This window comes from Carettochelys insculpta, chromosome 3 (genome assembly GCF_033958435.1).
Source record: "Carettochelys insculpta isolate YL-2023 chromosome 3, ASM3395843v1, whole genome shotgun sequence".
Classification (NCBI taxonomy): domain Eukaryota; kingdom Metazoa; phylum Chordata; order Testudines; family Carettochelyidae; genus Carettochelys; species Carettochelys insculpta.
In genome coordinates this window covers 144520010-144544244 of record NC_134139.1, presented here as the reverse complement: position 1 = coordinate 144544244, position 24235 = coordinate 144520010, and the positions used below count along the sequence as shown (strand labels likewise).

Sequence of the window (24235 nt, the reverse complement as noted above, 5' to 3'; positions counted from 1 at the left end):
GTGAAAAGCTCACTGGATTTCTTACGGGCATTCAGAAAAACAGTTTAAATTAAATGAAATGTTTTCTATATAGACGGGATGGGCATGTGAAAGGTTTTTGTTAGCTTGACCACCATGTTCTTTATGTACCAGGGTTTCACTGCAATTTGCTCTGAAGCATTTATATTATTTTGAATGTAAGCGAGTTAAAGTTTTGCAATAGCAGCAGATTGTTAAGTAACAGCAGATAGTTAAGCTCCTCCTCTAGCTGTACGGACTTTACGGGTACAACAGTACAGGGCTATATGTGCCACAGCTGCTCCTGAACTCCTGCCTTGTGGGAGTTCCTATACCTTTGCCCAGGCTGCCCTGATACAGTATCACTTGTCCACCTTATCCATAAACCAGGGAAATGCAACCTAGATGGGACTATTATCAGGTAGGTGCATAACTAGTTGGACAACCATCCAGGGTGTGTAGTTAGACATGGTTCACAGGCTGGAAGGGAACAACAAGTGGGGTTCCATGGGAGTCGGTTTTGGGGCCAGTTGTGTTCAATATCTTCATAAAAGATTTAGATGACATAGAGAGTACACTTATCAAGTCTGAAGAAGATACCAAGTCGGCAGGGATTGCAAGTGCTTTGGAGGATAGAGTCAGAGTTCAAAAAGATCTGCACAAACTGGAGAAATGGTCTGAGGCAAATAGGATGAAGTTCAGTAAGGACAAATATAAAGTACAGCACTTAGGGAGTTCCACACATACAAAATGGGAAGTGACTGCCTAAGAAGGTGTACTGCAGAAAGGGCTCTAGGGGTCAGAGTGGACCAAAAGCTGAGTATGAGTTAACAGTGTGTTGGAAAAAAAAAAAACAAAAACACTCAAGCATGATTCTGGGATGCATTAACAGCAGTATTGTGTGCAAGACACAAGAAGTAATTATTTTATTCTACTCTGTGCTAATTAGGCCTCAACTGCAGTATGGTGTCCAGTGCTGGGCTCTACATTTTAGGAAACATGGAAAAACTGAAAAGAGTACACAGAAGAGCAACTCAAATGATTAAAGGTCTAGAAAATATGGCCTAAGAGAGAAGATTAAAAGAATTGAGTTTGTTTCATTTGAAAAAGAGAGGGCTGAGAGGGACATGATAGCAGCTCTCAAGTACCTAAAAGGAGGAGGGAGAACAATTATTCTCCTTAGCCTCTGAATATAGGACAGGAAGCAATGGGCTTAAATTTTAGGAAGGAAGGTTTAGACTGGACATTAGCAAAAACTTCTTAACTGTCAGGGTGGTTAAGCACTAGTATAAATAGCTTAGGGTGGTTGTGGAATCTCCATCATTCGAGATATTTAAGAACAGGTTAGATAAATATCACCCAGGGATTATATAGATGGTGCTTAGTCCTGCCATGAGGGCAGGGAATTGGATTCACCTCTTGAGGTCCCTTTCTGGTTCTTGTAGCCTATGAGTCCAACAAATACATGTTTTGATACAGCAACGAAGGGTCCTGCGGCACCTTATAGACTAACAGAAAAGTTTTGAGCATGAGCTTTCGTGAGCACAGACTCACCTCATCAGATGCTGGACTCACGCTCACAACTTTTCTGTTAGTCTATAAGGTGCCACAGGACCCTTCGTTACTGTTACAGATCCAGACTAACACAGCTACCCCTCTGATACTTGACGTGTCCTGATGTTGTTTTCCCACATAACATAACAAAATATAACATTTCCATCTTGTCTATGTGAATATGGAATCTTTTACTTGTATGGATTTCCGTTTATGCCAAATTGAAGTCCATTAAAGTCACTGTATAAAAAGACAAAGCGATAACTACATGAAAAATACTACTGTACACCTTGCTATACTTAACTCAAACTGTATCTACAAACAAGAAAAAATAGCAATGCTAACCTCTTGCAAGAATATCGGTTCTTCTTGATCTGATCAATAAACGCGGACACAATCTGTGTACCTCCTTTATGGAATATACCCATGCCCATGCTACATTAATGGGAATTTTGCCATTGTCCTCAGTGAAACCAGGATTTCACCCAGAGTTTCTCTGAACGAACCAAAGTAAGCAACCCCTCTTATGGCTAGGCACTGGAGGTGCTGAGTGTCCTCCACACCCCATAGTAATCTGTAAAGATTGTAGCAGACTTACTGAAGTCAACGGGAGTTGAGATTCCTAAACTCCTCTAGCCCTTAGCCTCTATTTGGTGTTACTGATTCAAAAATGACACAATTTTCAACATAAGAGTCTAGAGGTGGGAATACATGGAAATGCACTATATCTAAAATACTTCTACGGATGGAATATCTGTGTTGGCCTAACACGTTTGCAGACCAGTTATCACTTGCATTCATCCCTTCTCCTCTTGCCCAAATTAAACTAATCACAATTAAGAAAAAAGAAATACAAAAGTGTATAACACATGTTGCAAAGTGAGTTCTTCAAAACACTTTATCTCAGGGATAGCATTCTTTCCATATGTTGTTACCATTCTTGTGCTCGTAATTTCTTTTGGACAGAAATACAAAAAGACATAAAAGCCACCTACAGTATGTGGACAGCTGAGTACAGTATAGCTGGCCTTAGGCATGCTTAGCTTACACACTCTCCTTTTCTTTGGCACATGCTTTTATAAATAGGGGAATTTCACACCATGGATCTTTTCATTCCTTTTTCCTCTCAAGTTTTTTAAGAAACCACATATCCACAAGAAAGGAAGAGAGAGATAGAGAGAGAGAGAGAGATCTATTTAATTTAAATATTATATAAACTGGCTTAAAGGATAAGAAAAAAATCATTTTCCTAGGTATAAAATGTGTGCAATTTCCTGTTTATGATACATATGGTATGAGTAGGGTTGATTTTACTTCCCTGGCACTTCGACCAACTTGTCTTTCTGAACTTTTCATAAACCGTTTTTTTTTTCCCCCCCAAGGCTACCAGTGCTGTTTCATTCATCATCCAGCAGAGCGTGCTCCAGATCCAGCTGGGCTCTCATACTACATTACCTCCTAGATTGCATGTATGCTTGCCTGCCCTTAGCACGGTATAAGCAGGAGTCCAAAGATCATTCCTGATGCATACATATCTCATTACATGTCATTTATTATGCACATTTTTACATAGCAATCCTGTTCCATAAGTATTGTAGTCTAAGGAATTTAAGACAACGTAACCTAACATTTTGTCTGACAATATGAGAGGATGCAAATACAGTACCTTTACTCCTCCTCTCATCAGTAACATTGAGTTGTTAAGCAATGGTACTGTTCTATTGCTTGATGGTAGTAATATGTGAAACTAGGATTCTTTGTATTATCCAACAACATTACTTGTAGGGACTGTTTCACCACATAATTCCTATTTAGAGATTTTAAAGATCCTATGATACCAAGGCTCAGATTAATCTGACTTTTAAAATGTATCACACTCGCAATTTTCATCCTCAGAACAGGAGCTTGTGACTCTTCTTTTAAACCCTAGGTTGGATTTCTTTTTGTTTGGGGTGGGGTAAGGAGGGGCATGAACTCTAAAGTTCCTGTTATTGTGACCTGAACAGCAACCACTTCTATCTTCTCATTTTCTTTCCTTAAACTAATTGGGAAGCAAGAAAATACACGGGCATGCATGCAAAAATACTAAAACATGGATTTTTTTGGAAAGGAAGATCCTTGTTTTTAAACTTTCCATATTTGGAAGGGAACTTTTGATAATTAATTAATAATTATTAACTCACGACAAGCCAACTATATTTATATACTTCTGGATTCGCTAATAGTTTCCTCTTTCTTGTTTCTCACTCTTTGCTAAAATTCCTTCACTGCACAACTAATCAAAGACAAACAGATATTTCTTTACCATTTTCTAATCCCTGTTACAGCCTAACAGCAAAGATTATCTGGTAAGCTGTTCATTATCAAAGTATATGATTTCTCAAGAAGTACTCTTACATTGTCAAGTTTGCTCAAGAGAAGTGAAGTTTATTTAGTTTGTGCAGTAACTGGAGTTTTTCAAGATGTGTTTCCATATGAATGCTCCACTTCAGATGCACATGCAACCCAAAAATAGAGCCTTGCTTATCTGTGAACCATGTCTGCAGATCACAAATCAGATGAAAATGCAAATTCTGTATCCACACACAACTCTACCCATATACCTTGGATAGTAGATTTTCCAGTAGCGGTAAAGGCCTGGCTCAGCCAACTGGTGAAACTATGACAACCCTGGCTTTGTCATGTTTGATCTTGTTCAACACCTTCATAATCGACAGCATTCAAAAAATGCACAGAGAAAGGTGTCTTCCAAGGACATCCTCTCAAACAGATTTTTTTTTCTATTTTCATTGGCTGTAGTCTCAAAGAAATCCTCTTCTGGATATCTCTAAGTCAGAAAAATCTGTTTGAGGCTCCTAGGGTCCAGTTCCCACTGGTAACTGTGGGAAAAACGTCTGATGGGCTGCAGTCTTCTGCATCCCTGGAAGGTAAGAGGATGAAATGAGGGCATGACTGCCTATATACCAGTTCTACCACTTTACTACTTTGGAACAAAAAGAAGTGGATCTTGCTCCTCCAGGATGGTCTATGTGGAACACACAGGCCACATGATCTATTATAACTTTGACTAGCTTGCACCTGATTCAGTAAAGGGACCATAACAGGCATTCCTGACTGCACCTAATCCTAGGAGGCTGATGTGTAGAAGAGGCTACAGATGCTGGCTTGAGCCCACTGTGGCTAGGGCCTTGCCACCCTGCCCCTGACAATCCAGTGCTGGGGTCAGAGGCTAAGAGAAGAGGTGGTTTTGGCTCCTGTGCAGGTGAGTGGGCTGAAGAGGGCCACTCATGCCCAGCACCAGCACAGAACCCTTAGCCCATTTATGGTGGCTGGCAGCATCCAGAGCCCTGCCGCCCAGCCAATCACTCTTACCCAGGGTGCACCAGCTTACTTTCACCTTTGTTTACCATCCTGAATGTCTGCAATTTCACAAAGTTGTTTAGAAGTCTGCTCTCTATAGCAAACTATAGCTTCCATGTTTGGTCTTATAACTAGAAAATACTTTCCTTTGTGCTGGACTGGAACTGGTTCTATGGCCCCTCTTGTCTCAGAAAACAAGTTACTGAGAAGAGTCCCTGAGAAAGGACAGGGGACGGGAGGGGATGTGATAAGGGAATGGAAGTGAAATGGACGGAATAACCCACTGTTAAAACCATAATTTACTCCCGTGCAAGTCAAATGTGGGACAGATGGTCTCCAGAGCAAAGAAATTGGGCAATGCGATGCAGCTGAAAATTACTAAAGTGGGAATTTTTTGGACTCATAACCCCTGACCATCAAAACTGATGTTTTGATTCAGAGGAGTTGCGGTGGGATGCCTCTTCTTTTGATATTGTACTCTCTTCTTCAGTGGTCTAGCAGGTCTAGGAAAGCTGGAGAATTGCACTAGACAGAATCACTGCACTATTTGGGACATACAAAATTTCCTTTCATTTGAAGATGAATATGTACACCGAGAGATCTGAGTACAGTTCCTGATCTTTCAAGGTATGCAACTAGTCGTCAGCAGACACTCTGAAAAAGTTTCAATCCATCCAAGAAAGTTATTCTATGGTATTTTGCACCCCCATAGGAAATTTGGACAGCTGCAGCTACAATGCTTGACACGCACACACAGTATTAAAAATGGAATGAGGTGCAGTGTTAGCTGCCTCTAGGTTGCAACAAGGTCCTTGATAAGTCCTGGCCTTCAACAGTTCTCAGTGTCCCTAGGGAAGATGATCAATCAAAATTATGAGTTTCCTGCATTAGACATGATAGTATTTTGCTATCCATGCCTGGTAATTCACTATTCTCCAGTTCAGGGTCATGAAAGAGAAGCTTTTATGACCAAAAAGGTTGATGCATTTATGGTCCTTAGTGTATACTTCAGACTTAGTGTGGTGTTATCTTCCATGATCATTTACAGCCTCCACAATTAAGAGGTTGGGAAAGAGTTCTTTTAAAAAAAAAAAACAAAAAAACTTTTTTTTTTTTTGCTTGTTTATACTTGTGATAGTGTACTAACTGCCTGCACAGTTTTGGCAGAAACTAGTAAAGCTTCAGTTACTGATAAAGATAATCCATTATAGTATCACAGAATCGTGGGATTGGAAAAAACCTCCAGAGCTCATCTAGTCCAGTCTCCTGCACTCCTGGAAGGACTGAATTTTACCTGTATCTTACATGACACTGTCTAACATACTCTTAAAAATCTCCCATGAGGATACTCCTACAAACTCCTCAGCAATTTATTTCAATGCTTAACCATTCTGACAATTAGGACCTTTTTTCTAATGGCCAGCCTAAACCATGCTTATTGCAATTTAAGTCTATTGCTTCTTGCCCTATCTTCAGAACTTAAGGAACATTTTTTCACCCTCCTTGTAACAACCATTTATGTACTTGAAAACATTTCCTCAGTCTTCTCCAAACCAAACTAACCTAACTGTCCTCAAACTTCCCTCCCAGCTCAATTTTCTAGACATTTAATCATTTTGTTGCTCTTTTATGCATTCTCAAATTCGTCCCCATTTTTCCAGAAATGTGGTGTCCAATACTACAGCTGAGGCCTAACCAGTGCAGAGGTAGAGCAGAAACATTCCTGTTAATACATCCCAGTATAGCACTTGCTCTTTTATGCAACAGTGTTATACTGTTGACTCATATTTAGCTTTTGGTCCACTACGACTCCCATGCCATTTTCCGCAGTACTCCTTCCTAGGCAAAGTAAAATCTCTATTATCCAGCACCCCCAGGGAACTGGGAGTGCCTGATACTGGTCACCGGCCCTTCTACCACCAGCAAGTCAGCCAGCCCTGCAGCATGCCAGTTAGCACAATGCGCTGGTTATCCAGGTGCTGGACAATCAAACCTTTACTGTAGTCAGTTCCCAATTCTGTATGTGTAAAACTGATTGCTTCTTCCTAAGAAGAGTACTTTGCATCGTTCTTATTGAATTTCATCTTATTTACTTCAGGACTATTTCTCCAATTTGTCCATATTATTTTGAAGTTTAATCCTCCAAAGCACTTGCAACTCCTCCCAAATGGATATCATAAGCAAACTTTGTAAATATACTCACTATGCCATTATCTAAATAACTGATGAAGATATTTAACAAAAGTGGGCCCAGAATTAACCTCTGCAAGACCCTACCAAATATGCTCATCCTACTTAACTCTGAACCACCGAAAAACACTCTCTAGGAATGATTTTCAAAGCAATTATTCACCCATCTTACACTAACTCCACATAGGCTGTATTTCCATGGTTTGTTTAAAAGAAGGCTTGACAAGACAGTATAAAATTCTTTACTAAAGTCAAAGTATCTACTGTGTCCCCCCATCCGCAAGGGTTGTTATTTCGTCAAAAAAAGCTAATCGAATTGGTTTGGCAGGATTTGTTCATGAGAAATCCAAGCTGTTTGTTACTGATCACCTTTTAAGTGTATGTAAATTGACTGCTTACTAATCTGTGCCATTATCTTTCCAAGTACTGAAATTTAAGATGTCTGATCTGTAATTCTCCATGGATGTCCTTATTTCACTCTTTATGGATAGGCACTACATTTGTCCTTTTCCAGTCCTCTGGAGTCTCTTTTGCATTCCATGACTATTCAAAGATATCTACTAAGTTAAACATTTTATTGATGATTTTAAAAAATAAAAATCTGATTAAATAAAAAATTGTTTTTTTTTAATTATCAAATTTTATCCAGCCTGCTTATCAGTGTCCCTTTAATCCCACGCAAGATAATGGAGTGACTAAAATGAGACTAGATTAATCAAATTAAAGGAGGGTAATGTTATTAATTCCAATCAATGAGGGTTAATGGAAAATAGAGCTTGTCAAACTAACTTGATTTTTTTAAAAAAGAAGATTAAACGTTTGGCTGACATTTAACTTGATATTGCATGACATTTTTATTACAAAACCAGAAAAATATAAAATTAATATAGCACATATTATATGGATTAAAAGATGACTAACTGATAAAAACTCACAATAAACAGGGTATCATCAATGAATGGATACATGTTTCTAGAATTCTTGACCTGCTTCTATTTAACTTTTTTACTGATAACCTAGAGAAAAGCACAAAAGCAGAGAGATGTTGTGGGGCTCTGCCTCACCAGCTTCCAACTGTTTGCCCAACAGAGACTGGGACTACAACCAAGTACCACTCAAGATACTCCCCCCCACCCCACTCCCCCCCCACACACAGAGTCCTCCACAGGAAGCAGGCTGCTTACCTAATTGGACTAAAGGACCAAACCCCAGATTGCACAAATACAAAAAGCAGTCAAGTAGCACTTTAAAGACTAGCAAAATAGTTTACTGGGTGAGCTTTCATGTGACAGACCCACTTCTTCAGACCACAGCCAGACCAGAACAGACTCAATATTTAAGGCACAGAGAACCAAAAACAGTAAGCAAGTGGGACAAATCAGAAAAAGATAATCAAGGTGAGCAAATCAGAGAGTGGAGGGGGCTCACCTTGATTATCTTTTTCTGATTTGTCCCACTTGCTTACTGTTTTTGGTTCTCTGTGCCTTAAATATTGAGTCTGTTCTGGTCTGGCTATGGTCTGAAGAAGTGGGTCTGTCCCACGAAAGCTCACCCAATAAACTATTTTGCTAGTCTTTAAAGCGCTACTTGACTGCTTTTTGTTTTGATAGTGTATAGACTAGCATGGCTTCCTCTCTGTTACTATTCAACATGCACAAATACAGTGGACTGAGACTCTCTAGTGGGAAGGCTGTCCCGGTTTAGGAGTTAAAAACAGGCTGGGACCTAGTGGAGGGGGAAGACCTGGATCCTTAAACTGAGGCTGAACATCCAACCACGGAGCCAGAAGCACCCCCCCACACAAACACACACACACACACGCTACTAAGCTGTCGAGTGCCCCAAGCTACCTGTTACAAGGTAGAAGAGAAATTAGTGAGAGCAGGCAGAACTCTTGGCACTCACAATAAACCTTGAAACCCTGAGTGTCATTGATAAAGTTAATGTGCTTAGCCAACACTCTTGCTTGGCTTTTAAAATGGTACAAAACTGACTACAGATATCTACCAACAAAGTGCATTACAATTAATGTATTTCATGTGATTGACTAAATTAAGAAATAAATCCTTCTCTTCATTCAGTTCCTTCATCTAACATAATACGAAAAGACTAAGTAATATTTTCTAAATATATTAAGTCAACTTTGACCCATTCAAAATACAGAACGTATTAAAATTACTAATGTTTTTAACAAGTGCTCCAAAATGATGTTCATACCTTTGTGAAAGTCTTATTTCTCTGCTGAGCCATGCACTCAACAAATGTAGAGAGCCAGTTTGCAAGATGTTCCTTCTCCCTTCTCTTGTTTCCACATATAAAAATTATTTTACAAAATATTCGAGTGATTGCCACCAATGCTGCACTAGAGTAGAAAGGTCATCATGTCACAATCACACAGTCATCTAGCTCAATTCAGCACTTGCACATCACCGTGGTTTAAAAACAACATTGGCTGGCTGGAATGGATCCCCGTTCTTTCCACTCACAGCAGTAGTAGAGAGGTAAATGGGAAAGTTAATAATTTTGTTAAGTACCATACACTTACATTGTTTCTCCATGTCTAACTGGTGAATGGAAAACAAAAATAAGGTATTCTGTTTTTAAGGAGACTGTGGTCGCAAATCAGAAAGGAGACCAAGGAGGAGCTGGGACCCGCAGGCACCACCAGCACCCACCCAGGGGACCAGGAGACAGAGGCCAGGAGCGAGAATGAGGGTTCAAGCAACAGGACACTCATCATCGCCATCCACTCCAAGACATCAAACCGTGACACCTCCAGCTGGGAGTCACTAGAGTTCATGGAGGTACCAGCCGGTAAGTACAGGGCGTTCGGAATCCCTGCACCTGGGCTGGTAGAGGGTTCTGCGGCCACCACAGCCCTCAGCCCTCCACCCCAGTGATCAAATGAGTCCTCACCCACCCCAGCTCCCTCCTCCAAGTTGGCTCCCTCCCCCAGTGCATCTGCCCCATGCCTCTTGTACATAGCTCCCCCTTGTACATAGTTGCAGGGGCTTGTTTTGTGTAGAGGCTTATACACATGCAAGTTTTATTCACAATACTAAAGTTCAAGTTCCACCCCTATTCCCATGTCCTTATTTTGGAGGCTGGTGAGAGGTGAAGGTGTGGGGGGGGGGGCATGGTCAGGAGATGGCTGGTGGAGGGTCACTGCAGGCCCCGGGGCAAAGTATTCTCACAGGGCCTCGCCCACATGCACTTCGTCTCTGCGCCTACTGGCACGGGACTGTGCATGGCTGCTCATACCTCCCAGGCAGGCTCGGCGGCCCAACCCATTGGTGAAGTGCTCCCATTTACTCTCCACAATATTGTGGAGAGCACAGCAGCCCACGACCACTGCGAGCACACTTGGGAGGCTAATCTCCAGCCTTATGAGGAGACATCTAAATTGTCCCTTCAGCCGCCAGAACACCCACTCAACTATTTTCCTGGCCTGGTTCAGGCATGCATTGAACATGTCCTGGGATGGGTCATTTTGTCCCATGTAGGGCCTCATGAGCCAGGGATGCAGGAGGTACACAGCATCGGTCACAATGTGGTGGTCATGATGGATGTCTTCTACTGGGAGCTCCCGCAGGGGCAGGTTGGTTCCCTCCTGCATTCCGCGGGTGAGCTACAAGTTCTGAAACACCTGGGTATCATGGGCTCTGCCCAACCACCCCACACACATGTAGATGAACTGGCCCTGGGAATCAACAAGGGTCTGAAGGACCATGAAGTGGTACCCCTTTCTGTTTATAAAGGTTGCGAGCACTGTGTTCCGGGACCCAGATGGTGCTGTGCGTCCTATCCAGCATGCCAAAAAGTTGGGGAAGCCCAGATCCAAGAAGCCGGCAAGGGTAATGTCCAGGTCCCCAATGGTGAAAACCCAGTGGAGTAAAAGGGTGTTGACTCCGCAGACAACCTACATGGGGTGCAAGACAGATGCATCCATAAGTGAGTGGCCAGGTGGTACCCAGTCCCACGCAGAACCCCCTCTCCCTGACCCCATGCAGGGCCCTCCCCTGCCGGGTGCCCCCCCCTTGGTGGGTGCACAGCCCCACCTGGCTTACCCCAAACAGGACCGCCCCAACGGTGGCCTTGCCCACCCTGAACTGATGTCCAATGGAGCACTGGCTGTCCAGGGTGGCCAGCTTCCAGAAGCCAATGACTATCCTCTTGAGCAGGGGGAGCGTGGGATACATCCTTGTGTCCTGGTGCTGGAGGGCGGGGGCAAGCCAGTGGCAGAGCTCCTCTAACATCTCCCTGGTTATCCTGAAGTTGCGCAGCCACCGGCCATCATCCCAGTCTCCCAGCAGGAGGTGGTCCTGCCAGTCGGTGCTGGTGGGAAAGCCCCAGCACCGCCGGATCACTGGGGTGAGAAACAGCCACTGCCCCAGCAGAGGGCTTGCAGGAGGGGTCTGACGCAGCTGGCCCTGTGGTGCTGCTGGAGGACAGCCAGCAGCATCACGGCCAGCAGGCTGGCCACGGCCTGCCGGAAATCCCGTTCAGGGAGCTGCTGAGGATCCATAAGGGTCTCCGTGGTGGCTCAGCTATGTGCAAAGGCACACATGCAGGGTGTGTGCACTGGGAGGGGCCCTTTAAATGAGTGGCTGGGCTGTGGGCCATGTGACCTCCATCCGCAGCATTTGCTGGCCTCTTATTTTGAAATAGGGGCCATGGGTGTGTAGATGCTTCCTTTCAAAATGGCGGGCCACTACGTCGAAGTAGCGGATGATGAATTTGATGCACACGCACATTTTCAAAGTTCGTTACTTCAAAATAAGCTCCTTTGAAATTATGGTATAGTGTAGACAGGGCCCAAGAGTGTGCAAAATCTGTTAACAACCGAGGATCATGAATATCTATTGCTGAAAGCTATTGACTAAAAAGCTTTCAGCAGTGATGCACACTGCTTAGTAAGCATTTTCACACACACTAAATTAAAGACAGACCCCAAACAGATTTTTCCTTCCTCTTTTTAGCCAAAGATTTGGGAGCAATACGTGATTAAAGAAAAAAAAAATCTTGGCTTGTGAAGCTTACTGCACCAAACCTTTGAAGGGGATCTCAAAGCCTGGCATCATTATGAAAAAGCCGTAAATTGTAACACCACCACGCAAAAGCTTCCACTCCTCCAGATGTCCAACTCTATGAATACAGTTTGAATTAGCTGTTGCTCCAGGTTTGTCTAATTACTTTGTTTTGCTTTTATTATACTTGACCAACTTGCAGTAAGCAAATGTCAATTGAGTGATTACAGCCAGGTGGGCAGCAGAGATTACAGATATTCACTATTTGTTGTAATGACTCCTCCTAAACGTGCGTTTGGATAGCGTATAATCATATCAGCATTACCCTCTTTGTCATTACCCAAGGTTAATCACACCCATACGTAGCATCATATTTTAAACTATGCTGTAAACTTTGACACACAGCCTAGCTTACATATCTACACAATGCCTAACATAATGGGATATCAATGAAGCTGCTAAACATAAATGAATTATTATTTTAGACTAGCATTCTAAAATAAAATGCTTTCTAGGTAAGTATCAGAGTATGTCAGGAAAAACACTTAAGATGCTTTCAAAGCACATCTTTCCTTTCCTCCCTCCCCCTGAATATAGTGTGAAATAAAGCTCCTTATGGCAGAAAAAACAGAACTGTTTTGTCAGTGATCCAAGCTTATACTAATGTTAGTATCTTTGTTTTCTTCAACATCTCACCACTTCAAGAAAATATTAAGGTATCTAGAGTCCCATAAATATATGCCAGAACACTGCAGTATGGTAATGTATAACATGCCACTCCATTTTTTGTCAAATCTGAACCTAAATTTGTAGACTGAAATAGAAGAATGCTGAGAGGCAGCTGTTATGTGTGAAGTGATAAAATGTTGGGGCCAACACTGACCCAGTAAAACACATTTGTTCCTCTTAATTGAGTTTTAATTGTACGTCTTTTGTTGGCTGTAAGCAGCATAAAAAAAATGTGACCCTACTACCTTGATCTATGGTCACATATATAAGCCTGGCATCATAGTTAAACCAACCATATACGTACGGCGTGTCAGCAACTGAACACGTATCCTTGACCTCTAACTGCAATATGAGATTGAACAGCAACTTAATTCATTACTTTCCCAAGCAGGTCTTTTTAAACCAAGGTTTAGGAACCTTGGATCAGACCTGATCTGCCATGCACTGGGGGTATCCCTGCCTCCGCAGCCCCAGTGACAGCTGCTCAAAGGCAGCTACATTGCAGGGCCGCCCAGTGCTATGGAGCAGCACCTCCTCCTCTGCCCAGAGGCTGAGGAGGTCTTTTACCTCGCCCTCTGTCCAGGAGGGGCCTCTCCTTTTCTGGCCCTGGCTCTCCTTGGGTGAGCTCTCAGGTTGGGATGTGGGGGCCGCCTGGGGGGTCCCTGGAGCGTGGGGGGCTCGCCATCCAGCTGGTGGGCTGTGTGATGTGTCCATCTGGGCTGCTGGAGCGTGTGCCAGGCAGAGCTCATTGTCCTCAGGCCCTGGGCATGCTCTCAGCTTCCTGTACGGGTTTCCAGGGCCGTGCGGCTTTAAGGGGCTGGCCTGGGGACCACAGAGCCCCGCCAGGACTTGCTAGTGAGTCTCCATGCTCCCTGGAGCCGCCGCCATGGCAGACCTGCCCGGAGCGTCTACACATGCCCTATTTCGAAATCTGGTTTCGAAAGGGGCCACTATTCCCGATCCCAAAATGGGAAGAGCGGTTTCAAAATCTGTGCCCCTTTTCACCGAAAGCAATTTTGAAAGAGGCTGTTGGGCATGTAGACGCTCCATAGCCTCTTTCAAAATTCAATTTAGAATTAATTTAAAATTAATTTAGAAACAAGGGGCTAATGTAGACACACCCACTGAGTGCCATCTGATGTCCTGTTCATAATCCAGTCCATTGTGATCAAGAACAGGAGAGGTGACAATAGGCACCTTGCCGCACTACCAACCGTATGCTGAAGGATTCTGTCAAGACACCATTGTGAATTACTTGGCATGTCGAGGGTTCATACATTGAAAAAAAATCAACTGAATAATTTTGGATGGGATGCCATGGCACTTTCTATATACTTATTTTCTTATATGAGCCGAAAGGTTTTTTTTTTCTTCTTATGAACAGAAACAAGATTTCCATCAGTTTGGATAACAAACAGGTTGAGGGAAGGGGGCTGCTAACTGCAAGGACAAAAACTGGGGCCTGATGTAAAAAAGTTTGTTCACCCTGGTCTAGACTGTGCGCAGGCAGTAAGTGGCTCATAGGCCAAATGCAGTTGGTCGTTATTAGCCCCTTGGTGGGCTGCTGGATTCTTTATTTACTAGCATATCTGAAGGTATGCCTGCTTGCAACTCCCACCATCATTCACCATTCCTGCTCACTGAACCATTGGAGGAAATCCCCAGACTCCCTTGCTTAATACTTAAGTAGTTTGATCTGACCATTTATTTTCAGTTATCAGTCAACAAATTATTGCAGAATTATTAACTGTGATTTGTAGCCTACCCTTTAAATCAGCTTCCATACCCTAGGACTGGAAGATACTCAACAGAATGCCAATATTTAAAAAGGGCTCTAAAGGCAACCCTGGCAATTACAGAGCAGTAAGTCTAATGTAAATACCAGGCAAATTAGTCGGAACAATAGTGAAGAATAAAATTGTCAGACACATGGAAGAACATAATTTGTTAGGCAAAAGTCAATGTGGTTTCTGTAAACGAAAATCATGTTTTACTAATCTATTAGAATTCTTCGAAGGGCACCCTAACCCTAACAAACATGCAAACAAGGGGGATCCAGTAGATATAGTATACTTAGATTTCCAGAAAGCCTTTGACAAAGTCCCTCACCAAAGTCTCTTGTGTAAATTAGGTTGTCATGGGATAAGAGGGAAGATCCTTTCATAGATTGAGAACTGGTTAAAATACAGGAAACAAAGGATAGGAATGGTAAATTTTCTGAAGAGAAGGGTAACGAGTGGTGTTCCAAGTCCTTGGACCAACCCTATTCAACTTACTCATAAAACGATCTCGAGAAAAGGGGTAAGTAGTGAGGTGGTAAATTTTGCCGATGATGCTAAACTGTTCAAACTAGTCAAGACAAAAGCAGACTGTGAAGAACTTTAAAAAGATCTCACCAAACTGAGTGATTGGGCAACAACATGGCAAATGAAATTTAAAGTGGGCAAGAGTAACGTAATGCACACTGGAAAAAATAAACCCAAGTATACATTCAATATGATGGGATTTATTTAGCTACAACTAATTTAGCTACAACTAATCAGAAAAGAGATCATGGATAGTTCTCTGAAAACATCCATACAGTGTGCAGGGGCAGTCAAAAAAGCATATAGGTTGTTAGGAATTATTTAAAAATGGATAGAAAATAAGACAAAGAATATTTTACTGCCCCTTTCTAAAACTATGGTATGCCCACATCTTGAATACTGCATACGGATGCTGTCTCCTCACCTCAAAAAATATTTTTTGGCATTAGAAAAGGTTCAGAAAAGGGCAACTAAAATGATTAGGGGTTTGGAATGGGTCCCATATGAGGAGAAGTTAACGAGACTGGGACTTCTCAGTTTAGAAAAGAGGAGACTGGGAGGATATGACAGAGGTATATAAAATCATGAGCGGTGTGGAGAGAATGAATATAGAAAAGTTATTTACTTGCTCCCATAATATAAGAACTAGAGGACACCAAATGAAATTAATGGATTGCAGGTTTAAAACTAATAAAAAGAAGGTTCTTTTTCACACAGCACACAGTCAACCTGTGGAACTCCTTGCCAGAGGAGGCTGTGAAAGCTAGGACTATAAGAGAGTTCAAAGAAGAGCTAGATAAATTCAAGGAGGTTAGGTCCGTAAAAGGCTATTAGTCAGGGGGTAGGAATGGTGTCCCTGGCCTCCGTTTGTCAGAGGCTGAAGATGGATGGCAAGAGACAAGTCGCTTGATCATTGTCTTGGGTCCACTCCCTGTGGGACACCTGGCACCGGCCACTGCCAGCAGACAGGATGCTGGGCTAGATGGACCTTTGGTTTGACCCAGTAACGGCCATTTTTATGTTCTTCAATATATGCTCAAAAGGTATCTGAACAGCTGTGATGGCTGGAGAATCAAACTCATAATTTATGTTGCCCACTGACCATCTCTACAAAGGCCAGCAATGAACATTCATGAAGCACATTTTAATAGGAAATTGTTTCAGTTCCAAAATCTAGACCAGTTCTAACCACTAAAGCACCATAAGTATTCACAAGGCCATACTGTGCTTTACAATACTCTGACAGTGTAAGAGAGCCTTAGCATTTTTACACCCCTTCTTTACTCCTGAGAGAATTTACAGACACACTGGAAAAAAACAACTGACTGACCAAGCAGACTGCTACATTTTGCTCTGCTTGACAGGATTTGTCTGCCTCAATCCTGCCTGTTCAGAAACACCCCAAAACACATCTCCACACTGCGCATGTTGCAACAATTAAGGGGTAGAAAGCAGGGCAACTGCCCAGGGCCCCACAAGCTAATGTTCATCTTAAATCCTGATCTGGAGCTTAGATCCTGGTAACCACAGTCGTTAGTGGCAGGGCTTCACTCACATCCGAATCCTGAAAGCTTTTATGTTGTGGCCACCTTAACATGGAAATTAACCAAGTTGAACATAATTGCGTCTTTGAAAACTAACAACAGCCATGCTTGATGCCTCCCACATCCCCTAGCTACTCACAGCTCCCCAGGAGGCCTCAGACCATACTTAAGAACCAAGATTTGTTAAGTACCAACACCAACAACAACAGATTAGACTCTGTCAGTACTTCTAAAAACAGTTGTGTTCAAGTTAACCAGTCCCCTCAATTTTTAAAAAATTACCTTTAACAGCTGATGTTGCACATTTTCCCTACTGTTAGAATACAAATTATTTCACCATGTTATAACACTGGAGAGAAGCACACGACTGATTTTTTTCATCATTCTTTTAAATTTCATGATATTCCATTAGTTAGATTATGCATCAAAACATGTTTGCTAAACTGTACTAAATTCACCACTGTCCTGAGTTGGACACATGTTGTGACTAAAAAGGAACAAGCATTTAACATGACCCAAACATCCTTCAAGAATCTGAAAAATCAAAAAGGTAAAGCAGGTATCAAAACATGCAATCCAATCCCTATTGCAAAAGGTGAAAGAATTCTCACTGATATAGGATGAACCAGTGATCAACTACTATGCCAACATTCTACTGATAATTCAACACATCATTTACAATCTTTAAAAAAAAGTGTGTATAATAGTTTTCAGGAAATGGGTAGAAAATTGCCTAAAATGGACTGAAAATATCTAACTGAAATAGCGATCCATTTAGCTGAAACATTTTTCAGCTTACCGGTGCACTCTCCTATTAGCATGGCTGAGCTGAAAGATTAGTTTTCACCAAAAATGGCCTAAGGGTTTTAACTATAAGGAAATATTGTACGTGTGACATGTCATTACAGACTATAATGGTCTCATCAATTGTATCTATAACACATGAAACACATCAGCCTCAAATCATGCTTGATATGAAATACAAGAGTGGATCATTTTCAAAGACGCAATTATGTTCAACTTGGTTAATTTCCATGTTAAGGTGGCCACAACATAAAAGCTTCAAGATTTGGAATACAATTCAGAGACTTAAAATAATTTTCACCTTGCCCATTTCGTGAAAAGAAAACATTGGGGGAAAAAAAACAAAGTCAAGCTATAAGAATTGTTCAAGTATTAAGCCCATGACAAAACCCAAAATCACTGCTGATATTCATGACATAGCAAGTGTCCAAGTGCCCACTGCTACAGGTGAGGCCCTGGCCACAACTGCCAAATGTCTACAAACTTTGGGAATAATGTTTTAGCTTGGTGTGATGAAGATTAGCTCCCTGGACAATATTTTTCAAACTTATGATGATGCTCTTTTCCATATTTTTATTGTATATAAAAGCACTATCTTCCCTCACCATTAATATTGTGACAAGGCAAGGCTGGAAGGGGGTAAGAACAAGAAGGAAAAGCAGGACAGGCAAATAAGCAGAGCGTGAGCAGCTGGGGAGGAAGCCGCCCTGGGTCAATTGGGGCCAGCTGGTCCCACTTAAGCCTGCTTTTGAAGGAACCCTTGCCCAGTAGGCAGGGGGAGAGTGAGAGCAAAGCAAAGCAAAATAAAATGAGTTTTTCTAGGGGTACCAAGAGGAAGAGAGGAATGCTCAGCCGCAAGGGACTAAAGCCCTGCCCAGGAGGCCCTGAGATTTGGTACAAGGCCAAGCAGAACGAACACACAGGAGGAGCCAAGCCAGAAGCGGGGACAGGCTGCTGCTGCTACTACTGCCACAGCCACTACCTGGAGGAGGTATGGGGGGTGGGGGAGGAATTGTCTGGGGAAGTGGCCCAGGGAAGAGCTGCAGTGCTAACTAACGAGAGGAGTCCTCCCCCACCACCAGCAGCCACACAGGGTCCCTGGGTTGGAACCCAAACGAATGGGTGGGGCCTGGGGTCCTCCCAGACCACCATCTCCCCCGTCTCAAGGGCACCAGTGTCCTAGCCATAGGAAAGTGGACTAAACAGCGGCCTGGAGGCCCAGGAGCCAGGCCAGCACTACCACAATATCTGTACTGGTAATAGTGGCCAAAGGCACCCAATATTAACTGGGACACCATTGTGCTAGGTGCCGTGCAAATACATTGTTAGAGACAGGTCCTGTACCAAAGACCTCACAATCAGACCAGAAACTGATAAAGGAAGCAGGATACTGAATACAATCAAAGTGGACAGGCAAGTTATCAATAAATCATCTGTTAATTGTGTTTTTGTCATCCACTTCTTGTTAGGACCGCTCATTTGCAACATGCCAATAGCAAAGAATATTCTACTACTCTTTGCAACTGAAAAAGAAAATAAATGCTAAAGATGAATAGACTCCAGACAAAAGCTTAATTTCAGTACCATACACTGACTGGCTTCAAACATATCCATTCATCTCTCCTGCCTTTTCTGGGCATCACTTTATGAAGTCCTCAGATTTGATTAATTATCTCTTAATTGTGATCGTCCTATTTTTCATGCCTGTTTCATTGATGTGTATAACAGGCCATCACTTTCTTACTGATGCTGAATACAATTAAGTTCTGCTTTTGGAAAAGACAGCGCCCCCCTCCACAAGAATTTTAATGTAAGCGATCCAATCTTATTTGGTAGAGATGAATCCTCTTTCCTCGCCTGCTACTCCCCTTCAGCTAAATTACCATCCTCTAACCAATCTGGAAGACAGAGAAAGGACATAATAAGAGACATTCAGGGACCACCTGCTCCTTTGGGAAATCCTGTAACCTCCACCTGCCAGACCAGAGCAGCAGGGTGGCTAAGAACAGCCCCCAGCCCACAAAGTTTGCTGTAGAAGGCAAACTGTACGGAGTGTCTGGGGCTCCCTACAGAAACCCGGGCTCCCCAGGCAACTCGTAACATTGACAATTTTTTTAATTTCAGAAGCTGGAAAAAGCTACTGGGGGAAGCTTCTAAATTTGATTTTAACAAATAAGGCTAAACTCCTTGAGAATTTGAAAGTGGAAGGCAGCCTGGGAGAAAGTGACCATGAAATCATAGAGTTCATGATTCTAAGAAATGGTGAAAGGGAGAACAGCAAAACTGAGACAATGGATTTCAAGAAGGCAGATTTTGATAAACTCAGAGAGCTAGTAAATTGGGTCCCACAGGAAGCAAGACTAAAAGGAAAAAGAACCGAAGAGAGTTGGCAGTTTTTCAAAGGGATATTAAGGGCCCAAAAGTAAGCTACACTGCTGGGTAGGAAATAGACAGTATGGTAAAAGACCACCTTGGCTTAGCCAGGAGATCATGCATGATCTCAAAATCAAAAAGGAGTCATATAAAAGTGGAAATCAAGAGAATTTATAAAGGATGAATATAAGCAAATAATACATGTATGCAGGGGCAAAATTAGAAAAGCAAAGACACAAAATGAGCTCAAACTAGTTAGAGACATAAAAGATAATAAGATGATATTCTATACCCATATTAGAAACAAGAGGATGACCAAGGATAGGGTAGGTCCACTACTCAGAGAGCAGGGAGAAACAATATCAGGAAACTTGGAAATGGCAGAGGTGCTCAATGACTTCTTTGTTTTGGTCTTCACCAAAAAGGCAGATGCAGAAATGCCTAATGTGGTGAATGCTAGTGGGAAGAGGGTAGCTTTAGAGGATAAAATAAGAGAGAACAAGTTAAAAATTACTTAGAAAAATTAGATGTATTCAAGTCACCAGGGCCTGATGAAATACATCACAGAATACCCAAGGAGCTGATAGAAGAAGTGACAGAACCTTGAGCTATCATCTTTGAAAAATGCTGGAAGTCAGGAGAGATTCCAGAAGACGGGAAAAGGGCAAATACCATGCCCATCTATAAAAAGGGGAAAAAACAAACCAGGAAACTACACACCAGTCAGTTTAACTTCTGTGCCAGGAAAGATAATGAAGCAAGTAATTAACAAATTCATTTGCAAACACCTGGAAGAAAATAAGGTGATATGCAAAGAACAAATTATGCCAGACCAATCCGATAGCTTTCTATGACAGGATAACAAGTCTTGTGGATAAAAGAGAAGCAGTAGATGTGGTATACCTAGACTTTAATAAGGAGTTTGATATATTCTCCCACGATCTTCTCGTCAACAAACTAGGCAAATACAACTTAGATGGGCATACTATACAGTGGAGGCATAACTGTCTGGATAACCATTCCCAGAGAGTAGTTATTAATGGTTCGCAGTCATGCTGGAAGGGCATAACAAGTGGGGTTCCGCAGGGATCTGTTTTGGGACCAGTTCTATTCAATATCTTCATCAACGAATTAGATAGTGCCAGAGACAGTATGCTTATTAAGTTTGCAGCTGGGAGGGATTGCAAGTGCTTTAGAGGATAGGGTCAAAATTTAAAATGATCTGGACAAACTGGAGCAATGGTCTGAGATAAACAGGATGAAGTTTATAAGGACATATGCAAAGCACGCCACTTCGGAAGGCACATTTGGCTTCATACATATAGAATGGGAAGTGACCGTCTAGGAAGGAATACTGTGGAAAGGGATTTAAGGGTCACAGTGGACTACAAGCTAAATATGAGTCAATAGTGTGGTACCAGTGCAAAAAAAGCAAACGTGATTCTGTAATGTATTAACAGGAGTGTTGAGAGCAAGACATGGGAGGGGAGGTCATTCTTCCACTCTGCTCTGTGCTCATTAGACCTCAGGTGGAGTATTGTGTCCAGTTCTGGGCATCACATTTCAAGAAAGACGTGGAAAAATTGGAGAAGGTCCAGAGAAGACCAACAAAAATTATAAAAGGTCTAAAGAACATGAGCTATGAGGGAAGACTGAAAGAAATGGGCTTGTTTAATTTCGAAAAGAGAAGACTTAGAGGGGACAAGATACCAGTTTTCAATCACCTAAAAGAAGGTCATGAGGAGGGAGAAAAATTGTTCTCCTTGGCCTCTGAGGACAGGAAAAAAAGCAGTGGGCTTAAACTGCAGCAAAAGAGGTTTAGGCCACACATGAAGAAAAATTTCCTAACTGTCAGGATGGTTAAACACTGGAATAAACTACCTAGGGAGGTTGTGGAATCTCTATCGCTAGAGATATTTAAGAACAGATTAGACAGACATCTACCGGGGACAGTCTAGACAGTGCTTGGTCCTGTCACGAGGGCAAGGGAATGGACTCGATGACTTCTCAAGTTCTAGTGTTCTACGATTCTTAGCGATGCTCAATTCTGGCTGCTGGCCTGGGGGGACAGGGGCTGAGGAACAATGGGCAGGGCCATCGAAAAGGGGGCCTATTACCCACCTTAGCCTCCCACTTCCCTGACAAGTGATTGGTGTCACCCCTGAGCCTCAGGAGGCATGGAGAGGCACCTCAAGGGAATCTGGGACAAATACTGTCCCTGCGTCATTTAGTCTGGGACCAACGCTTTAGAGAACATTGGGGATAACTTCCTGGTACAAGTGCTAAAGGAACTGACTAGGGGCCATACACAGCTTGACCTGCTGCCCACAAACAGGGAAGAAATACTAGGAGAAAGAGAAGTGGGCGGCAACTGGGGCTGCAGCAACCATGAGATGGTAGATTTCAGGATTCTGACAAAAGGAAGAAAGGTGAGCAGTAAAATACAGACCTTTGATTTCAGAAGAACAGACTTCAACTTCCTAAGAGAACTGATGGGCAGGATCCCGTTGGAAGCTAATATAAAGGGGAAAGGCGTTCAGGAAACTGGAAGTATTTTAAAGAGGTCTTATGGAAGGCTCAGGAACAAACCATCCCAATGCACAATAAGAAAAGCAAATATGGCAGGTAACCAGCTTGACTTACAAATCCTTAGCAAGCTTAAACTCAAAAAGGATAGGTATAAGATTTGTAAACTTGGACTAAGGAGGAGTATAAATAGATGGCTGGAGAATGCTGGTGGGTAAATCAGGAAAGCAAAAGTCCAATTGGAATTGCAGCTAGCAAGAAATGTGAAGGGCAACAACAAGGGTTTCTACAGGCATGTTAGCAATAACAGGGTTATCAGGGAGAGTCTAGGGTTGTTACTGGATGAGGGTGGTAACCTGGTGACAGATGATGCTTTTTTTTTCCCCCTCAGGTCTTCACAGACAAGGTCAGTTCTCTGACTGAGGCACCTGACAATTCAGAATGGGAAGGATGTGGGCAGCCCTCGGTGCGGAAAAAACAGATTAAGCGCTATTTAGAAAAGCTAACCACACACAAATCCATGGGTCCAGATTTAATGCATTCAAGGGTACTGAGGGAATTGGCAGATGTCATTGCAGAGCCTTTGGCTATTATCTTTGAAAAAAACTGTGGAGATCGAGCGACATCCCGGATGATTGGAAAAAGGCAAATGTAGTGCCCATGTTTAAAAAAGGAAAGGACAATCGAGGGAACCATAGACCAATCAGCCTTACGTCAGTACCTCAAAAAATCATGGAGGGAAACCTCAAGGAATCCATTCTGAAGCACTTGGAAAAGGAGAAAGTGACCAAGAGTAGTCAACATGGATTCACCAAGAGCAAGTCATGCCTGACCAATCTGATTAGCTTCTATGATGAGGTAACTGACTGTGGACATGGGGAAGTCAATGGATGTGATATACTTTGACTTTAGCAAAGCTTTTGATACAGGCTCCCACAACATTTTTGCCCATATGTTAAGGAAGCATGGATTGGATACATGGACCGTAAGATGAATTAAAAGCTGGCTAGATGGACGGGCCCAGGGCTATTGGTCAATGGCTCAATGCCTGGTTGGCGGGTGGTTTCAAGGAGAGTGCCCCAAGGACTGGTTCTAGGCCCACTGGTGCTCAAGAACTTTATTAACGATCTGGATTTGGTAAGGATTGCACCCTCACCAAATCTGCAGATGACACTAAGATGGGGGTCAGATAGATATATTGGAGGGTAGGGATAAGGTCCAGAGTGACCTATACAAATTAGATTGGGCCAAAAGAAGTTTGATGAGGTTCAAAAGGAAAAATGTAGAGTCCTGCACTTGGGACAGAAGAATCCCAAGCATGGTTACAGGCTAGTGATCAACTGGCTAAGCAGCAGTGCAGCAGGAAAGGACCTGGGGATTACGGTAGATGAGAGGCTGGATATGAGTCAACATTGTGCCCTTGTAGCCATAAAAGCTACTGGCATATTGGGGTGCATTAGGAGAAGCATTTCCAGCCAATATAGAGGACTTATTATTCCCCTCTATTTGACACTGGTGAGGCCACATCTGGAGTAGTGTGTCCAGTTCTGGGCCCCCACACTATACAAAAGATGTGGATGCATTGGGCAGGGTTTAGCAGAGGGCAATGAAAATGATTAAGGGTCTGGAGCACATGACCTATGGAGAGAGAGAGAGAGATTTGGGCTTATTTAGTTTGCAGAAGAGAAGACTGAGGGGAGATTTGATAGCAGCCTTCAACTTCCTAAAAGGAGGCGCTGAAGAGGATGGAGAGAGACTGTTCTCAATGGTGACAGATGAGAGAAAAAGGAGCAGTGGTCTCAAGTTACAGAGCGGAAGGTGTAGG

General features: G+C 42.6%; 1 protein-coding gene across 1 annotated transcript in view; it reads right to left on the bottom strand.

The window, feature by feature from the left end:
- ME1 (malic enzyme 1) overlaps window positions 1–24235 on the bottom strand; it is a 257621-nt gene that overhangs the window by 213872 nt on the left and 19514 nt on the right. The window lies entirely within an intron of this gene.